This window comes from Elgaria multicarinata, chromosome 5, assembly GCF_023053635.1.
Source record: "Elgaria multicarinata webbii isolate HBS135686 ecotype San Diego chromosome 5, rElgMul1.1.pri, whole genome shotgun sequence".
Classification (NCBI taxonomy): Eukaryota; Metazoa; Chordata; class Lepidosauria; order Squamata; family Anguidae; genus Elgaria; species Elgaria multicarinata.
Genome location: NC_086175.1, coordinates 71,271,884 through 71,291,916, shown reverse-complemented (window position 1 = coordinate 71,291,916; position 20,033 = coordinate 71,271,884). Strand labels below are relative to the sequence as shown.

General features: G+C 43.1%; 1 protein-coding gene across 3 annotated transcripts in view; it reads right to left on the bottom strand.

Moving 5' to 3' along the window:
• DSCAM (DS cell adhesion molecule) overlaps positions 1-20,033 on the bottom strand; it is a 365,261-nt gene that overhangs the window by 2,718 nt on the left and 342,510 nt on the right. The gene's annotated exons all lie outside the window — the stretch shown is intronic.

Below are 20,033 nucleotides of genomic sequence, written 5' to 3'. Positions count from 1 at the left end.
CTGTCTGGCTAAGGCTTATAGGGAGACCTTATGAAAAGGAGGACAGGGCTCCTGTATCTTTAACAGTTGAATTGAAAAAGTAATTTCAGCAGGTATCAATTGTATATATGGAGAACCTGGTGAAATTTCCTCTTCATCACAACAGTTAAAGCAGCAGGTGCCCTGCCCTCTTTTAAATCTGGTCACTCTAGTATAGCTCCTGCAGCTTTAACTGTTGCGATGAAGAGGGAATTTCACCAGGTTCTCCATATATACAAATGACACCTGTTGAAATTCCCTTTTCTATGCAGAGCCCTGTCCTCCTTTTCATATGGTTGGCCTAACTAAGGCCTAATCTACAACAAGCAGGATATTGCACTATGAAAGCAGTATGGAAGTGGTATGTGGTATGTGTCAATGGGTCCCAACAGTTGCCAGTGCACTTCAATACCGCTATAAAGCAGTAGTCTGGCTCCTGCCTCTTATATATTGCTTTTGTACCACTTTCATAATGCAATATCCTACTTGGTGTAGATTAAGCCTAGGATTGCAAAAGTGGGAGGAGCAGAAGGGCTCAGTACTGGAAGGCCCAGTACAAAGCATGTGGACCTGTTCAGTTTGGTGAGCATAAAGTATTGCAGGCTTGAGCTGTTCATTGCTGGGTTTTGGGTATTTCCTAAGGGTAAAAGTTCCTTCCATCTACAGAGCTAACCCTTATTGAACCCTGTTTTAAAATGGATTAATCCCAGCAATTCATCCATGAACACAGGGGTAGGCAACCTGGTGCCCATTAGATGTTTGGGACTACAACTCCCATTATCTTTGATCATTGCCCACACTGGCTGGGGATGATGGGAGTTACAGTTCAAACCATCGGGGGCAATTTGCCTACCCCTGTATGAATGATTTGAACCATATTTAATCATATGCCTGTGTCTGAAGTGTTCACGGTGCCAAAAGTTGCACCAGTTTAAAATGGAAACATGCCAAAAGTTTTTAAGCACACGACTTCCCTAATAATAGTGCAGTTTCATGAGCTATTTGAAAAAGAGAGACACACAGGCTGGTCTGTGCCATAAACAGACATCTTTTAGAAAGCATGTTGAGCTAAATACATTACACAACATTTCCCCTTCTAGACTAACAAAAGACAAAGTTGCCTAGTAGTTTAAGAAAAAGCACATTCGTTAGCTGGCTTCATAAGTAACAACTATGCTATTGTTACGTAAAAGACAAACAGTCCCTACTCTACTTCTGATTTAAAGTCAGAAATAAAGAAAATCATTCAGAGGGTTGGACAGAATCTCTGTTTATTCCTGCAGGCTTTATTTGGCACCATATGCTTTATTGTAGCTGAATTTCCAACACAGATGTATGGTGCACTATTTTTAGTATAGTGTGTGCTTCTTGTCTTGGGAATAGACTAGCATACTGTAGCATTTACATAAGGCTACCAATTGGAAATAGAACGGCAAGTGCCTGAGGGCCTTACAATTGCCAATTTATATTTCTCTAATTCTTTTCATCCTAAAACACTTTGGATGTATGAAATTTGGTTGAATTACAACAAAAATAGAGGCATTACAGTGACATGGAACAATGGTATTCATGAACAAGTATCAGAAGTTAGACCAATACAATGAGGGTAGGAAAAATATATTGACAGATAATTGAAACACAGGAAGCTGCCTTATATCTACTGAATCAGACCATGAGGCCTCCTAGCTCAATATTGTCAACACCGACTGGCCATGGCTGTCCAGGATTTCAGGCAGGAATTTTCTCTCTGGAGATGCTAAGGATCGAACCTGGGACCTCCTGCATGCAAAACAGCTGCTCTACCAATGAGCTATGACCCCTCCCAACTACATGACGGAACGCCTCTCCCGACATGAACCTACCCGTACACTACGCTCAACATCTAAGGGCCTCCTCAGAGTGCCCTTAGAAGGAAGCTCGGAGGATGGCAACAAGGGAGAGGGCCTTTTCAGTGCCCCCCCCCCCCAATTATGGAATGATCTCCCCAACGAGGCTCGCCTGGCACCAACGTTGTTATCTTTTCAGCACCAGGTCTAGACTTTTCTCTTCTCCCAGGCAGTTAACAACATAGGCTGAGTTTTTAACTGACCCCAGAATAGTTGTTTTAAATGGAAATTGTTGTTTTTATGCTTTTGATGGTTTGAATTTGTGTATATTTGTTTTTAATGTTCACTGTTTTTAACTTTTGTAAACCGCCCAGAGAGTTCAGCTATGGGGCGGTATATCAATGTAATAAATAAATAAATAAATAAATATTGGAATGCCCACAAAGCTGCACTATTTTTCTTTAAGAAAACTAGAGAACAGTAAGGGCATTTCTACACCACACACTTAAGTTTGCAACCTCTGGAGCTGTAGTTCTGCGGGAGGAGCTGGAGATCTCCAACATAGTACTTTCCACAAATTGAGATTCTCTGGATTCTTATTGTGAAACCATAAACCTGATATAAGTGAGAAACTGTCCCTTAGATTGTATCCAGATAGCATTGTCTCCTATAACTAATTTAATGCAGTAGTAGGCCTTTATGTTAAAAGTTGTTGTTTTGAACTGTGCCATCTAAAGATGGGCACTTCGGGCATTTTGTTTCATTTCTGCCAGCCCCATTCATTTCATTTGTCATTTGTAATTCTCTCATCCATTTTGTTTCTTTCATTAGTGTTCCATTCATTTTTGTTTTGATTCATGAACATTTCATGTTTGTTTCTACACCGATATAATGGAGACCCAGACAGTCTTCTGATGCTTACAGTTTTGGAGTTTTCCATCTGAATGGGATCTAATTTTGAGTAGCTGTACTACTCTCCCACAGTAGTATCCGACCTGCCAAATTTCAGACAGATTGGATAAAGGTCTTTATTTTATAATCCAATAAAAGGGGTGGTGGCATCATTCCCATTGCTTTATGTTTCAAATTAGACAGTTTTCATCGCTCTCTTCAGGCATTATGCACATGGAAGAGCAATCAGTGGAGCTGGTGGCTCCAATGTTAGTGGAGCAGTGAATCCACTCCGGGTTTTAGTCAGAATTCTAAAGGAACTATCAAAGGTGTGGATCATCTTGGATAGCTCTTTAGAGTTCTGACTGAAACCTGGAGTAGATTCACCACCCACTGATATCGGAGCCACCAGCCTCCACTGGGTTAATACATGCTGAAAGCGCATTGAGGAGCCTGAACCCAAGGAACCCTTCATGTGTAGAAGTGCACATGCAAATGCTTCCCTGCCCAAATGCCTATGCTAAGTGAGGACAGCAGGGGTAAGATGTCAGGGGTAGGGCTAAAGGAATGACTCTGGAACACCTTTTAGTACACTTTACCCTTTCATGCAAGTAACATGTGAAGGGGGTTGATGACTTATTGCTTTCAGAGCACTCTACGATCCCAATCTCCCCAAATGTGTTGCTGGAGGTATTAATATGCTGGGCAAAGCAACCCAGTACCCCTTTGCAGGCATTCAGCCTGCACACACGAGGGTTCCAAAGGTGGGACCTATAGGCCAGTGCCACCCCCCCAATGACCCTGGGCATTTGAGCACCACGAAAGAACATGTACTTAGCATGAAGTTCTGCAGGGATATTTTTTTTAACTGTTCAGCTAAACATGCAATGTCCTGCAGACTTTCATGCTCAATGCATCAAGATCCGTAGAGGAGACGGATGCATAGGAATGTTGGGAGCAGGACTTGCATATGCACCCTCTCCCCCACCATACTTTTAACCTTTGCATGTGCAGGATAAATGGCTGCAATTTCAGGAAATGCCTCCACTGAGAAATCAATAGGAGAAATGAAGCAAAAGGGTTTTCAGTCATTTGTTTCTATCTTTTCATAGAAACAAGACAGAAATGTATGGAAGTGTATTTGTTCCATTTTCCATTCACTTTTCTTTTCTTTTCTCTTTTGAAAGGAATGTACATGCTAGTGTCATCCCCGTTGATCCTGCTGGCCCGTAGTACTCACCTAAGAAGTTGCTATTCTTTGAGACCTCTAGTTTAAAAACCACATAGAATCATTATCTATTTGCTGTTCAGTCTACTTGAAAAAGAGACAATCACAGCAAGAGCTTCATTACAAAGACAGCCAATTACAGAGGGAACAATAGGAACAGCACTACAATATTCTATTGATTGTGAATAACAGCCGAGTTTAACATGTCACATTCTCTTTTTTTTATGTATCAGTTTAAATCCTAATGGCATTTTTAGATCACGCTTAAATGTTTTCTTTATGACCATCAGTTTTTAAAAGATGGAGATTACAGGCATAGCCATGGCAGAATCGGGCAAATTTTCAATTCTCATAACTGAAAAGATAACTGGTTTCCTGTCGAAGTAAGGTTCGCCCAATCTTGCTAAAGGACAATACAGCCAAATGATAACATTTCCAGGCCAAGCTTTAAGTAATAAGATGCTTCGCTGGCTTTGATGCTCTAATTACCTCTTTTCAGTAGTGTGTGCACTTTATTAGCAATGAAAGCAAACCTTTCAACTCAAAAGCACTGAAAATGAGTGTGCTTAATAATTCATGCTGAGGCTTAATTACTACACAAGCTATTCAGAAATGATGGTTTTCTAACATAACTTAAAATAACAGAGTTTTCAGTTTGGATAAGAAAAGCATGTGCCGCAATAATCATCCACTCAAATGTACATTTTGCAGCATACATAGGTACTAACTTCACATTCAGGTGTTACCCACCCATTCCAGTGGGCCTAAATTGGTAAGTGGAGTCAAAGGAGGAGGAGGAGGAGGAGGAGGAGAAGAAGTCAAATTTTACCCTCTAAATTATCAGGGAAGCACTGTGAAAATCGTGAAAGTTAAACAAGTAAGGACAAGGAATGGTTCTGGTTACCAGTTTATATGTCATGGAGAAGCACTTTTGAACTTATCCCTACAGACCTCTTCTTCCAATCCAGGTGCTGCCCTGCTTGTTTTTTATTTAATACTAATCTCTACTGTGATTCCTTTCCATTAATTTCAGCACCAATCAGCTGTTTGGGGCTTAATAGCTGATGAGGATAATTGCCGGGAGGGGGGGGGCATTAGTTTTATGGGATAAACACTAGGTTGGAAGCCTGCCTTCGGTGGTCAGACCAGGCACAAACTTTGTGTTGCTTCCGGTGCCTCCTATTTCAAGAAGCTCACAGTTTTATCAGAGCTCAGTTTTATTAGAACTTGCTTTCTTTTTTAAAATAATAATTCTTAACATGGTGCTTTTATTCTTTTATCATTTGTCCTATCTGCTGTTCCCTGCTCCAAAATCTTTTGGATGTGGAGTAGTATACAAATATTGTAAATAAAATAAATAGTATCTAGTTCTGCCCTTAGCAAACAAAGAGAGTAAACCTTCTGAAACAGTGTTTTTTAAGGTGGGGAGGGGACAACTTCTGCAGCCTCACGCACTGAATGTGCCACATCAACCTTTGCAAATAATGCCAGCACCTGATCTGAGTCACATACATTGTTCCCTCTTTCCAAAATTTTGATCCCAGCCTTCTGTGGACAGATTTCTTTTGGCCTATTTGACTTTGGAGATGGAATTAAGAAATAACTTCCAGCTTTCTCAGAAAGTCCTGGCATTCCAAAGCTATTGCTACTAGCATGTCCCAACACTCCTTTCCCCATCCTTTCGATCCTCCACCCCCGTACACATACTGATGTGCTACCCAGCAATGCCCTTTCCAACTGCATATTCAGCAGCTCTGTGAACAGACCCTACATATGTACTGTGAACACTGTGAACGTACTGCTCTTTCGAATGAGGGGGGATCCTGATTGGCTCAGGATCCCCCTTTGTATGGAGGACCTGAATGGGTTATCCAATATTAGGCCTAATCTACATCAGCCACTCATTCCAGAATAATATCGAGGTCGTCCCTACCACATGACGTTCACTACTCCCGCGGTGATCTAGGGATGACCCCTCAGTAATTCAGGAATATTGCTGACTGCTTTTGCCATGGTTTTTCAGCTCTCTCACTACGATCTCAAAGTCCACAGCTGGTGTGCCCCCCTTCTTGAAGCTGTTGCTGTTCGGTACAAGCTCCCAGCTTGGTGAGCAGCCAACCCACTGTCAGGGGCATGTCCAGCAGTTTCAGAAGTGGGCGGGAGTGGGCGGACGCCATTTACGGCAGTTTTTGACTGGCTATCAGTGTGTTTCGGCGACGACCATGTGTATTTTTTTTTTAACACAACCATATCAATGCACAGGAGTACACCTTCGACACAGTACCTATCTCCCCTGCGTTTCTGTGCATTTGTGCTGGTATGCATCTCGGAGGAATTATTAAAAAAAAAATCCATGCCCCATACCCATCTGCCCAGTCCTACCCACTTCTCCTGATATACCTTCGGGAGTGCCATCGCAGGGCACACATCTTCCCTCAATGGCTCTCCTTTACTCGCGGGCAACTTCCCTGGCATGTGGCCCATGGGAGATGATCTCAGAAGCGGGAAACCTCACAATTATCCCTCCTTCATTGCAAAATGGTGGTAGGTGTAGATTAGGCCTTAGTCTAACTTAAGTCCTATTCATATTAATGAGTCTACTTAAAGAAGAGCTAACACTGAATACAACCCCAACGATGTACATAGTACACACGTAGGGCTCCTCCATACGTTCACCACATCCCTGCCAGGTTGATAGAGGCTATGCAGTATGACCCCTGCTTCAACCTCCTCATATGTTCTTTCAGTGCATGAAGGTGTTCAAGTGAATTATCTATGTAACTACATATTTTTGTTCCAAAATCTCCAATTACAAAAGGAAATACAAGAAAACATCACAGATCTTTAAAAAGAAAAAAAGTAAAGTATATTTTACTTCACCATCTTAAGCAGCACTTTCAAAATAGTGCTGTGGTTACAGCAATAATGATCTCACAAGACAAATAGTCCTATGTCTACATCAGCATTTAACAAACTGTGAACATTTTAGTGGACTTCCAGTTCTGCCAGTTCCCACACCGCCACAGATCAGATTGGATTCTTCCTTAGTTCAATATTAACGCAGTAGCAAAGTTGCAGAAACTTGCGAAATGAACCTTGCCATGTAAAATCAATATGGACTCTAGTTTTGAATCTTGGAAACATTCTAAATAAATCATGAAAGAATGACAGAAGAGGCACAATACACTACAAACTCTGTTCCCATTTTTGGCTCGTCACGCAAGCCGGTTCATATATTTTTAAGAGGACATGCCAAAACCGATCTTCCAGTCACTTGAAAAAGGAGAGAAAACATATTAAAAGTATCACTCACGTACCCAACATTTTACTAGCTTGCTGATGACTGCATATACTGAATGGAAATTCTTTAATAATGCAAAATGTCAAAGGAAGTTCATTTATCACTAGAGTTAATTTGAGAACAGAGGAAACCTTGTAGTGTGTTCCTAGGATACGTCTGGGTTAAAAATGCAAGAGGGTGATTATATCACACTAATACTTTACATGTTCACTGCTGGAACTCAGCCACATCCCACCCTCCGAGCCCACCAGTCAGCTCTGAAATAAGCCCTGGTGCTCCTGCCATATTACCGTTGCCAAGTTGCAAAAGGGCAGTGAGACTAGTCCAGCAGGACCAGAATATCCCTTCTGGATACTAAATGCAATATTTGATGGGCTGTTCTCAGCTGTTACATAACAACCTGACAGGACCGCTGTTTAAAAACAAGATCAGAAACCTTTTTAGCGAGTGGGATAGAAAGAGGTGGTTTGTGTGTCCCAACTGCTCTGCGTTGACACACACACACACACACACACACACACACACACACACCATTTTCATTTACACCAGAACCATCCGGATCATGCATGCTCTCACATGAACAAAGTAAGTTGTGAAAAGTAAGATGTAACTAATACTGGTTACATCCATGGATGTAACCAGTATTAGCACTTTTCCCAGTTCCTATCTGAGCAAATGTTGCCTGCTTTGTCCATGTTTGGCCATTTCACATATTACATGATCTACAGAGATTGCATGTCAAGAGCAATCAGAAGCAACTGCTTACAGGAGATTAAAATCCCCAGTGTGCCTCAAGGTACTGTTTAAACACTATGTGGAGTTGCAGGATTGCTACCACCTCTGGTTGCTCCCCTAGTGCTCTGAATAATGTTTTTATCTTCCACTAACACTGAGTGGACACAGGTGTCCTGGGGTCATTTTCTATGCTGTTCATGTAACCTCATAATAAGTCATGTTCAACCATACAATCTTAAGTAGAATTTTGCAACACATCAGGTACAGATGTGTGGTAAAACAGTTGGCTGTATCTCAGTGTAGTTCGGGTGGGCTGCATGGATACATACCACACTAGCACTGCTCTGCATTGGGACAGGATTTGCTAGGCACATAACCACACAATCTGCCCTGACTTAATTCCAAATGGTCTTCTGACCCTACTTGGAGTGGCTTGGGAAGCAACCATGGGACTTCAGCTAATGTGTAATTGAGACCTAAGTAAGCCACCACTGTGAGAATTATTCAAGCTATAAAATGTTAAGAATCGAAGACTTAGCACACCTTGGTATGACTCTCCTCATACATGTGTGTATAAGGAAGTCAGAATAACTGAATCCCCTTAAGACCAGCAGTGATCAGATTTGACTGGTGTTGACAGTGTGTGTCAAATTAGTCTTACTAATTAATCCATTGGGGCCTAAAGTCCAGAATTTCTTATTTCAGGTGAGAACTTTCTAGCTGCAGGTACCAAGGACTAGGAATTAAAGGGAAAGTGTATGATAAGAATAAATTGGATTTGCCCCAGGGCTTTCAAGTGACTGTGGACTCTCCTGGCTACTTGCTTCCCGCAAGTTTCATCATTGCCCTCATTGGTTGTTTTCACCTCTAACACTGGTTCCCATCCTCTCACACAGTAGTCTCCTTTTGCTGGTTTCTAAGAAAGAAAGCAATTAAATATCATATGGTTTCTGGCCATCTGCAGTTATCCAAAGATTGTCAAACAACCCATCAGTTAGTTGCCCTACAGAGCCATCATGTAAGACCAAAAACAGATTTGCTCTTTCGGTGGGGTAGCTCTGAGGAATTTTGGTTTTCAGGGTTTTGTAGAAGAATTATGCTTGTTAGCTTGCATATTATATTATCCACATGAGTCATGTTACATTCCTGCAGGCTGGTACCTATCCACATTTCCCATCATTAGGTTTTTTTTTATATTGCTCTGGAGCTAAACACTTAACAAGACCTAACAGCATCATGAAAAGTAGTAGACCCTGGAGGCTAGTTATAACACTATGACCTGTAACTGACCCAGGGACCTTACAGAGAGGATGTATCACTTACTGTTTCTATGGAAACAATTGTTTCTGGTCACATAGCCTGTGACAGCTTTTTAAAGTAAGTCACAAACCATCTCTCATTAAAGCAAGGTCACATGCTTCACTCACTACAATCGATGAGCAAAAGGACTCATCAGGTCAGGTTGAGGTCCAAATTCAGGCTCTTGTAAAAGTTTAATAGAAGCTGTATTTTTCTTTAAGTATTTGGATTTTATTTCAAGTGAAATTATGGTGGTCAAACTACGTATATAAAGTTCCTTTGTCTTTTTGAATGGGTAAAATTCAAGGGTAGAGTGGCTGAATGACTAAACATAGCACAAAATTTTGATTTAAACTGATTACTCTGTCACTGATTTGGGATTGGAATTGATTTGGAAACAACATGCAACGTTTTCCTAATATGAAAACCTGAAAACAGAAGTACTAAAAATGATGAGAAATTCAATCCTCACATTAGGGGAGCTCCTAGACAGAGTCGGGGGGGGGGGGCATAGGATATTTCAGCTTCCTGGATCTGGGGCCAGAGGCAGCCTCCGACACTGGACCCAGGGGTCCGAGCTCCCTGCCCCCTTGCAGCCAGCGCAGAGAGAACTGCTCTAAACACAAGCTTATAGAGGAGGGAAAGGGAATGGTTCTGTGGGTGGTGAGGGGAGGAGATTGGGCCACCTGGCTAATGAAGAATCCTCCAGGTGACAATTGCGTCTACACTCCTCCTGCCCTGCATAGGATGCCCCTTAGCCTTCATAGGATTGTGCCACACATTGTTCAACATTCTAGTAAGGAAAAAGACAAGTTTAGTTTCACTGTCAAACTCACAATTCTGGCTTCCCATGAGAGCAACCCACCGGCACAAGAAAAGCCCCACTTCAAAAAAAAAAAAAAAACCATTGCACCAGCCTTAACACTACATCAGAGAAGTGAATTAATGCAGCTCCCTGTATGCACCTCTGGAGCTGTGCAGCTACAGAGCTAAAATCACATCAGAGAACCGAATTAACGCAGCAATAAGGAAGCGCATAGACATCTCTCAATGGGAATGCTAGGAAAAGGAGTGAATGGGGGAAGAGGCATCCCACATCACAGCCAGGTCACAGGCATGTGGTTTAATGCTGAGGCATGGGGGCACCTTGCAGGGCAAGTGCCTGGGAGCCACTTTTGTAAACCGCCCAGAGAGCTTCGGCTATGGGGTGGTATATAAATGTAATAAAATAAATAAACTAAAAAGAATGGAGTAAAAGAACTTTATGATACTGCAGCTTTTCCAGGCAGAAGTAGCTGGTTGGGGAAATGCTGGCTACAACATCCTGTGCTGCAAATGACCTCGCAACACACCGAAACTGCAGGAAAACCCCCGTGAAGACACCCCCTTGGATGCAATTTGCAGCTGAAGTCTGTACATTTCTGAACTTGCAGTGTGATTAAATGGCATGTGTAGATTTGAAAAATGCCCATGGAAAATGCATACTTTTGAAAGATGCACACAGGCATGTTTTAATCAATAGGAGAAGAATGTGTACATTTCAAAGAGGCACACAATGGATCTGTACATTGGGGAAAATGTGCACCAAAATACACACACCTTTTCATGTGAAAAGAAAAACAACAACAAAGAGTGCAGTCTGAAACCAACACAAGAGAAAAACAGCTGTGAATGGGGAGTTTTGAGAACTTGAGTTTTGCTTGTACATACATCTCTAAATACATCACACCATAATTGTGTCCAGGTGACCTCCATGGTTGGTCAGCTTCCCATCCAGGGGGACACTGCTGATAGGCAACCTTAACTTCTCCCTTCTAATGGTCATTTGTAAACTTGACTTGGGCTGACCAACCTTTCTAGTACAGGATGCTTTCTAATAGAGGTCTGCCCTTTATAAATAGGATACTGGCCACCCTCCATTATTTCCCAGAGGGCAAAAAGGATCTGCTATTCCTTATGCACATAGGATGGGGTGGAGGGACCTAGATAGGAATTGGCAGTCTTATCAGGCACTCAGTATTAAGTTCTGGGAGGGTTGAGTCCTAGGGCCTTGCTAGACGAGGCCTTAGCTCACTTTGAGGCCTGGTTTCCTTGCTGTGCGTCCACATGACGCACAGGGGAATCCGGGCCCAGGCTGTGCTGAAGCCTCCCCTAATGCGCCATAAGCGAAGTCACTTATGGCGTGCCTTTTCCGCAGCCCCGGCCTGAGGCCGGGGCTGCGGAACGTCTAGCAAGGTCCGTGGCTTTTTGCAGCTACTCGCTTACTCGCGAGTAGCCGGTAAAAGCCACAAACTGGGCACAGCGCGCTGTGCCCATCGGGCCAGGGGCAGATCCCGGCAGGGGGGGGAGCTGGACCCGGCAGGATGGGGGGGGAGAAGGCCGGGCACCGGGATGGCATCAGGGAGAGGGAGGATGGGCGACGTGGGCATCAGGGAGAGGGAGGGCGAGCGGGGAAAGAGTGGCCAGGGAGGCATCTGGGATGGCGGGGGGGGATCAGGAGCGGAGGGGGCTTAATTCTTAAAAAAAGGCACTTACCTTGCCTTCGGCTTCGGGCCGCACGTGGCCCCTTTAACCAAAAAAAAAAAAAGCCGACGCTGCAGGGCTTCCGTAGTCCCTGCACGTCGGCCGTCTAGGAGGCAGGGCGGCGCGCTCTAAAGTTAGCAGGCCGTCGCCCCGCCTCCCTGCCAGCTTATCCCAGCACGTCTAGCAAGGCCCCTAGTGAATAACAAGCTGCAGGTGGCCAGAAGCAGAGCTGATGGGCAAGTATAAAGGTTGTAGCCTGAGCAGTGAGCCAGAGCCAGAGACTCTGGGCTCATCTACACCAAGCAGGATATTCCACTATGGAAGCGGTATATAAAAGACAGGATCCACAGTACTGCTTTGTAGTGCTACTGAAGTGCACTGACAACTGTTGGTGCCCATGACACATCTACACCAAGCAGGACATAGCACTATGAAAGTGATATGAAAGCGGTATATGGTATATGTCAATGGACCCCAACAGTTGTCAGTGCACTACAATACTGCTATAAAGCAATAGTGTGGCTCCTGCCTTTTATGTAGCGCTTTCATACTGCTTTCATAGTGGAATATCCTGCTTGGTGTAGATGAGCCCATAGTTTCTGCGGTGTTGGTGTTGGTTATTATTATTTTCATTTCTATACTGGCTAACAGCCAAAGCTCTCTGGTGGTTCACAAAAAATACAAAACAAAACATAATATAAAAACTTTAACACAAAAAATTTAAAACCAATTTTAACAAGTAAAAACAGTACAAGAAGTTGGTTCACAAACAACTACAATAAAATATCATCATCGTCATCATCATCATACTTGAGAGGGTTGTGGCGGAGCAACTGCAGGCACTTTTGGAGGATACTGATTATGTAGATCCATTCCAGTCTGGGTTCCGATCAGGTTACGGGACTGAATCAGCCTTGGTCGCCCTGATGGATGACCTTTATCGAGAGAGGGACAGGGGGAATGCAACCCTGTTAATCCTGCTCGATCTCTTGGTGGCTTTTGATACCATCGACCATAGTATCCTCCTGGATCGACTCCGTGGGATGGGCATCGGAGGCACTGTTTTACAGTGGTTCCCGTCCTACCTACGGGGTCGTTGGGTGACCAGTCCTTGGCCTCTTGGCAATTGAGCTATGGAGTGCCGCAGGGCACCATCTTGTCCCCAATATTATTTAACATCTATATGAAGCCGTTGGGAGCAGTCATTAGGGGATTTGGAGCTAAATGCCATCAATACGCTGATGACACGCAGCTCTATCTCCCTGTGACAACTGAATCAGGTGAGGCTGTGCAGGTCCTGGACCAGTGCCTAGACTCAGTAATGGGCTGGATGAGGGCCAATAAACTGAGACTGAATCCTGGCAAGACGGAAGCCCTGTGGGTGAGTGGTTCCCGAGTCTGGGAGACAGGCTCGTTGCCTGTTCTGGATGGGGTTGCTCTGCCTCTGAAAGAACAGGTTCGTAGTTTGGGGGTACTCTTAGATCCATTTCTGTCGTTGGAGGCTCAAGTAGCCGCCACGGCTCGAAGTGCCTTTTACCATCTTCGACTGGTTCGCCAACTATGGCCTCTCCTGGACAGAGATAGCTTGATCACAGTGGTACAGGCATTGGTAACCTCAAGATTGGATTACTGCAATGCGCTCTATGTGGGGCTGCCCTTGAAGCTGCTCCGGAAGCTGGAGCTAGTGCAGAATGCTGCAGCTCGGCTGTTGTCTGGAGCTGCCCCTTTCCAGCGTGTAACTCCTCTGCTGAGGGAACTACACTGGCTGCCTATTCGCTACCGGGCCAGGTTTAAGGTTCTTGTACTTGCGTACAAAGCCCTAAACAACTTGGGACCAGGATACCCGAGAGAGCGCCTTCTCCCTTACCAACCTGCCCGGTCACTGAGGTCATCCGAGGGCCTGCTCCTGGTCGTTCCACCTAGATCCACCCTCCGATTGGAGTCCACCAGGGGAAGAGCCTTCAGCGTGGTGGCGCCCCTCCTGTGGACTTCCCTGCCTCTGGAGGTCAGGCAGGCGCCAACCTTGTACTCCTTTCGGCGCCTCCTGAAAACATCTTTATTCCAAGAAGCCTTTCTTTAACATGCAGCCTTGGATTTCTGATTTTTGCTTCTTTTTAAATTTTGTTTCAACTGTTTTATTCTGTTTTTATTTTCATTTTACTTTGTACACCGCTCCAAAATTTTTCAACGGGGAGCGGTATATAAATATTCTAAATCATCATCATCATCATCATCATCTATGCCATCCTATGGCTGAAGCTCTCTGGGCGGTTTAAAACAATTCATTAAAAAATATAAAATACAACATAATCAAAGATATCAGGACATGATAAAACAACTGACATTATAAAAAACACCTCTCTGGATAAAACTGATCCAAAAAAGGCCATCAGGCCAATTAGGAAGCAACTGCAGAAGGTAACAACCTGCAGAAAACATGCAGAAGGTCAGTCCACCAGCCTCTCTCACTGATAAATTGTTCAAACTGAGGGAATTCAGGAGGCCTTGACGTTATATACCAGGAGATGGCATAGGACTGGCATTCCTAGATCACCAGATTCTCAGAACTCTCTTCAGTGGCGTCTGTATCCTGACTTGAACTGCCTGAAATTCCCTCCTGTTAGCAGCAGTTCTTGGGAGCTGCAGCAAGGAGAAGTCCTGTTGTAACAAGTGGAATTTTGCTCACCCAACATTGGATTTAAGCCCTAGGTGCCCTCCCTCACCTCCAAAATATTTGACTTTTAAATATTTTAGCACAGTACCTGTCTAAACCTGAAAGAAATGTAGCTTTGAAGTTTGCTATATGGAATGCTTTTAAAATTATAATAAATCTTGCATAAAGATGAATATCTTCCTTTGAAAGGAAATAGAAACACTTTTTTTTTGCTACTTGACAAAGCAATGTTAGTATTTGTGATATGGTGGCTAAGTGTTTTCTTCTACCAAAATAATAGTTAATATATATATACTTTTCAACACTAAAGTAACTCATTCATAAGTAACATCTGCAATGTTGTTTATATTTGCTGAATTGAATCTTCAAATAACTCATGGCACTGACTTAATTAGATGTTTACATTCAAGCAACACTGAATATTGGATAATGTATCCAAACTGTTGTACGGTGAAGCTTTCAAAACATCTGAATAGCTTTTTAGGTTGCTACCGTTATGGCGGCAGCACTGAGATCTGACAGGATTAATGAAGCAGCAAGGTACAAAGACTTGTAAAATATTCACTCTGTTTAAATAAATCAGAGAAATGATAGTCAATAATATAAAATATGGAGACCGGGCAGGATCTACACTACTGCTTTAAAACGGTTTATAACAGTAGTGACAACTGTTGGGGCCCAGAACACACTCCCTATACAGTCTCCAAAACATTTCCAAAGTTTTATATCCTGCTTAGTGTAGATCTGGCCCTGAAAAGTCAAACTGTAATGAATTCTATTCTGGGGTCCGTGACTGAACTCCTAAGACACCCCCCCCCCTACAAACACACACCCAACTAGCACCACCACACAAACCTATGATTAGAAAGAAGAAGAAGTGGGTTCACAAAAGTGAGTCCCACATCTGAAAAGATGGAAGGTTACTACACTATAAAGACTGCTTTTCCATGCTAGGCAGACTGCCCATATGTTAAAGTTCCCTTGTGATGAAGTATATAACCACTTTTCTTTTGTCAGATGACTGAGTATGCTACCTCCAATTTCTAAACTAGAGAGAATTCAAAAGAAACCTAGTGCAATGAGCAGGGTAAACAAACTCTCCACAGTTGAGATTCTTAGGCAATTAAACCATATTCAGGGCTTCAGTTTTCTGAGGCCTTTATACCACAGAGTGCTTAGCATAATGGTTAATTCATTCTTGACTCAGAAGGGGTTATTACATTAATTCACTTAATTATTATGCACTAGCTCTGGTATAATGCAGGTGTCATGGGTCTCAATATCACAGACGTGCCCCAGGTTACCAGCAAGGCATGTTATATTATATTTGCTATTTATAGCTAAAACATATTTTAGGAACAAAATGTGAAGAGAAAACACAGAACCAGGAAGCCTTCAGCAGTGACTTTTCCCGCCCACCAATGTGAAGATTTCCAGTTCTTGTTTTTCAAATAATCATTCAGATCTGGTTTGTTCCTGCTTGCCCCCCCCCCCCCCCAACTCTACTGTTATTCCACTTGCCTGCTCGTATCATTCTCTCAGCACTGTCCTGATGCTTTATGAAGCAAGGCTGACGAGCTGAATCAATTTCAAAATTGCTTCAAGCAAATCGAGACTTTATTAGTATTATTATTTAAAAGAAGATCTACTGCATTTTTAAAGCACACAGCGGTTTACTGCATTTTGAAACCACACAATGGTTTAAATGTAAGAGAAGAACTGAAATTATCCATTTCACCATTTTTCTCTTAGAATCTTGGGGAAGCTTTTAAATGTTCTCCTGTGATGTTGAGTGGGTGGAAGAGATTGAAATAAGCACCCCAGAAGGACACAGACACACGTATCAGTACTACTGAACAAGTCGCTCTTCCCCGCCTCCTATTTGGATGGCAATTGGAAAACAAATTGATATCTCCTTCACAATACAAATGTCACAGGGATGATTCTTCATTGCCAGGTGCACCGAAGTAACATTTTATCAATGATTCTCAGACCACAGGAGTATCCTGAGGCAATAAAAAAAGAAGCAGGGCTGGTATTTAGGTGGAAAAAAGAGAGAGACGACAAAATGATGCAACCTGCAACTGTGAAGAATGAAACACAACTGCTCAGGTAGCATATAGTGATGTATGACAGATGGTGCTAACTAATGGAAACTCACGGAGGCTCAACACTCCCTTAGCAATTACGTCAGACCTTGATCCTAATTTTGAAGCCTGGAGTGACATCTCGTTTCAAGCAGAGCATAATTAAGAAGAAAACCAGTGTGGGAGACGGGACCCAGAAAGGTTAAACAAACTAGCTGTGAGCATAAGTTAACATGATATTTTATTTTATTTTAGAGACAGTGAGCGTTGGACTAGTGACAGGGAGAGCACTGGGTCTGCAATCCTGTACCCACTTACTCCATAAAATTCAATGGGACTTACTTCTGAGTACAGGATTGTACTGTGGGTGATCTTGGCTTAGCTCAGCCTTCCCCAACCTGGTGCTTTCCAGATGTGTTGGAGTAACCCCAGCTACATCTGGAGGGCACCAAGTTGGGGAAGGCTGGACTAGCCAGTAGACTGATCTATCTCACAGGATCATTATGAGGATAAAATGGGACAGGGGAACCATATATGCTGCCATGAGATCCTTTAGAGGAAGGGAAGGGTACAAATGGCACTAATAACAACAACATTATTAAGATTCATTAAGTAAATTTCCAGAAGTTCATCCGATCCAGTGCATGCTAAAATTCCTTTCAACTATACCAGTAACATCTAACTTTTAAGCTGCTTGGTCACTGAGGTTATCGAAGGGCAAGACATGCTCCTGGTGTTTTCGCATGGACCTATAGCCTGATTGGAGTCCTCCCAGAGAAAAGCCTTCCGTGTGGTGGCCCCCTTCCTGCCTCTAGAGGTCAGGCAGGCACCAACATTGTGTTATTTTCTCCTCCTCCTGAAAACATCTTTATTTCAGGAAGCCATGGTTTTTATTGGTTTTTAATATGGTGTTCTATTCTTTTAATTTTTATTCTTTTATTGTTTACCACTCTGGAATCTGTTTAGAAGTAGAGCAGTATATAAATATTGTAAATAAATAAAGATAGATAGATAGATACCATTCCTTTTCCCCTCAAGGTGAATATTTAAAGTCATGTTGCTATTTGGAGCCAGTTGGGAATCTGATCTAATAAACAGATCTTTCGTTCTGTCCCACTGTCCTTGCTAGGTAAGGCTCACATTTGGTTTCTGACCATGTGCTAGTGGCCCAGCCATTCTCGTACTGAACCCATTATAACAAATGAATCCCTTCTGCAAGGTAACGACAAAATCTAAGCTGTGAGCAGACCTGTGAATGTCCCGCCAAATTCTACAAACAGGTTTCTAACCTACGTTGCTGTTTCAATCTAGACCATGTACAAAAGTAAACCCTCAGATTCAGCATATTTAAATTCATGTACTAGTAAAAAAACAAACGCAAAGACTCCCATTTCTTTTACAAAGGTTGCAATATTAATTTTGAAAGAAAAAAAGATCTTCCTTTTAGTGTGAACATCATATTTTTCTTCCACAGTGCTGAGTAGATAAACTCATAATCACTGAGTACTACAAAGTCCTCTCTGTCCTCTAATGTTTGACTCAAGCTTTGAATCAGAGACAGCAGCAGCTGTAATAAGGGTCTACTTCATTGCTTTTTAGAAAGATAGTTTCTAGAGCAAAGCATTCACAGGGGGTATGTTCATGAATTGGCAGCACATTCCCCCAAAACCCCAAACTTTTGCTCCTGTGGGGTTGCACAAAGGAGTTAGGCTCAGGGTTTATATAGATCAGGGGAGGGGAGCCACTGCCACTGCCATTGCCAATGTCCCTCCCTGGCTTTCCCCTTACCTCAAGCGGACTGAAGCCAGGGAAAGGGAGAACCTCCCCCCCCCCCAGTAAAAGGGGGACTCTTCTCCCCACGGAGGCAGTGCAGGGGTGTTCCTGCAGCCATTTAGCTTACTGGCTTGCCCCTGCCCAGGCAGATGGCGACCAATCAATGGTCACCATCTGCCTGGCCATGACTCTGACACAACCCCGGAACAGCGGCAACAGACAACAATGCACCATCTTTGCTGCACACCAGACAAAAAAGTTGGGGTAAATCCCCAACTGTTTTGCTTTGGAGCTTTTGGAGAGAGCCCTGGGATGCTTGAGCAGTGACTTCTGCATCATGTAATCAACCCCATGCCATCACACACACACCCTGGGACTTTCATCATGTACAGACAGCCCCACAGTCTTTCTGGTTGGGCAGGTCATTTAAATATATTATTGCTAAAGATAAGGTAGGGGAACACTTAAAAGTTTTAAAAACTGTTTTATGAGTTGAAGTGAGACATTACAAATCCCAAAGACAAATTCAAAATTAATCCTATTCACATTTACCTAAGTAAGCCCCAATTGAACACAGTGGAATCAGCACTAACTGGGGGGCCAGTTAAACATTTGTTAAAGCACAAATAGTGGAGCTATAGGTGCTGATTTTCTCTACTGACCTGTAAGCACGTGCAGCCCTGATTTGGATCAGGACTGGGTGAAAATTTAAACTTTCCCCTTCACCTGTTTTTTCATGAAATTCCACCCTCCCGTGGGTGGGGTTAAAAAAATCTTTTAAAGTCTCCATTGGAGTCAGTGGAGGCGGAATTTCAAATAATAATAATAATAATAATAATAATAATAATAATAATAATAATAATAATAATAGTGGGGGAGTTTAATCTTCCTCTACAAAAGAGTAGAGAAAGCTAGCACAAATAGTGGTAAAAGGGCAGGGAAGGTAGAAGTTTAATGAAGGTCTAGTTTGGCCTTGGGAAAACTCAGGTGGGATTTGCATTTGCCCAAATTCATTCCTGCACAATTGTGCACTTTAGGCTATGGGGGAAATGCATTTTTCTTTATTCTTGCTTATTTTCCAAAGGTTTGTGCCACCACTTTTTGATGCACCCTGGATTTCCCCTCCCCTGGGTGTAATTACATAGGGTTTTGAACGTGGATTGGGTGCCTTCTCACTAGGGAAGGCTGTGTTTGAAGTTTTGTCCCGATCCGACAAAGCCCCAAGGTTTTATAACCATCATCTCCTTTTTGGTGCACTGGGGATTTTCGCTACTTGGTGAATAGTTGGGTGCCTCCCAACTGCAAACTTTAGAGGTGGAAGGACCACTGGTGGGGGGGGGGGCTCAGCAGGATGGGGTGGGGGGTATGAGTAAAATTACACACATTAGCTTTTTAGTCCATTTATGTTTGTGTGTGTGTGTGTGAGAGAGAGAGAGAGAGAGGGAGGGAGGGAGGGAGGGAGGGAGAGAGATTGTAGACTATTTCAAAAACAAGCTACAAGCTATTAACCCATCATGGGCTCTTGTGATGTCTGAATACAGCCATTGTGTGCCTGCCTGCCAAAGCAATCAGGCTGGGCACAGATGATAGGGCCTTCTAGGTAGTGAGCCCCCACTTGTGAAGCTCTGTTCCAATTGATGTTTGCCAGGCCTCATCATTACTGGCCTCCAACCGGGCC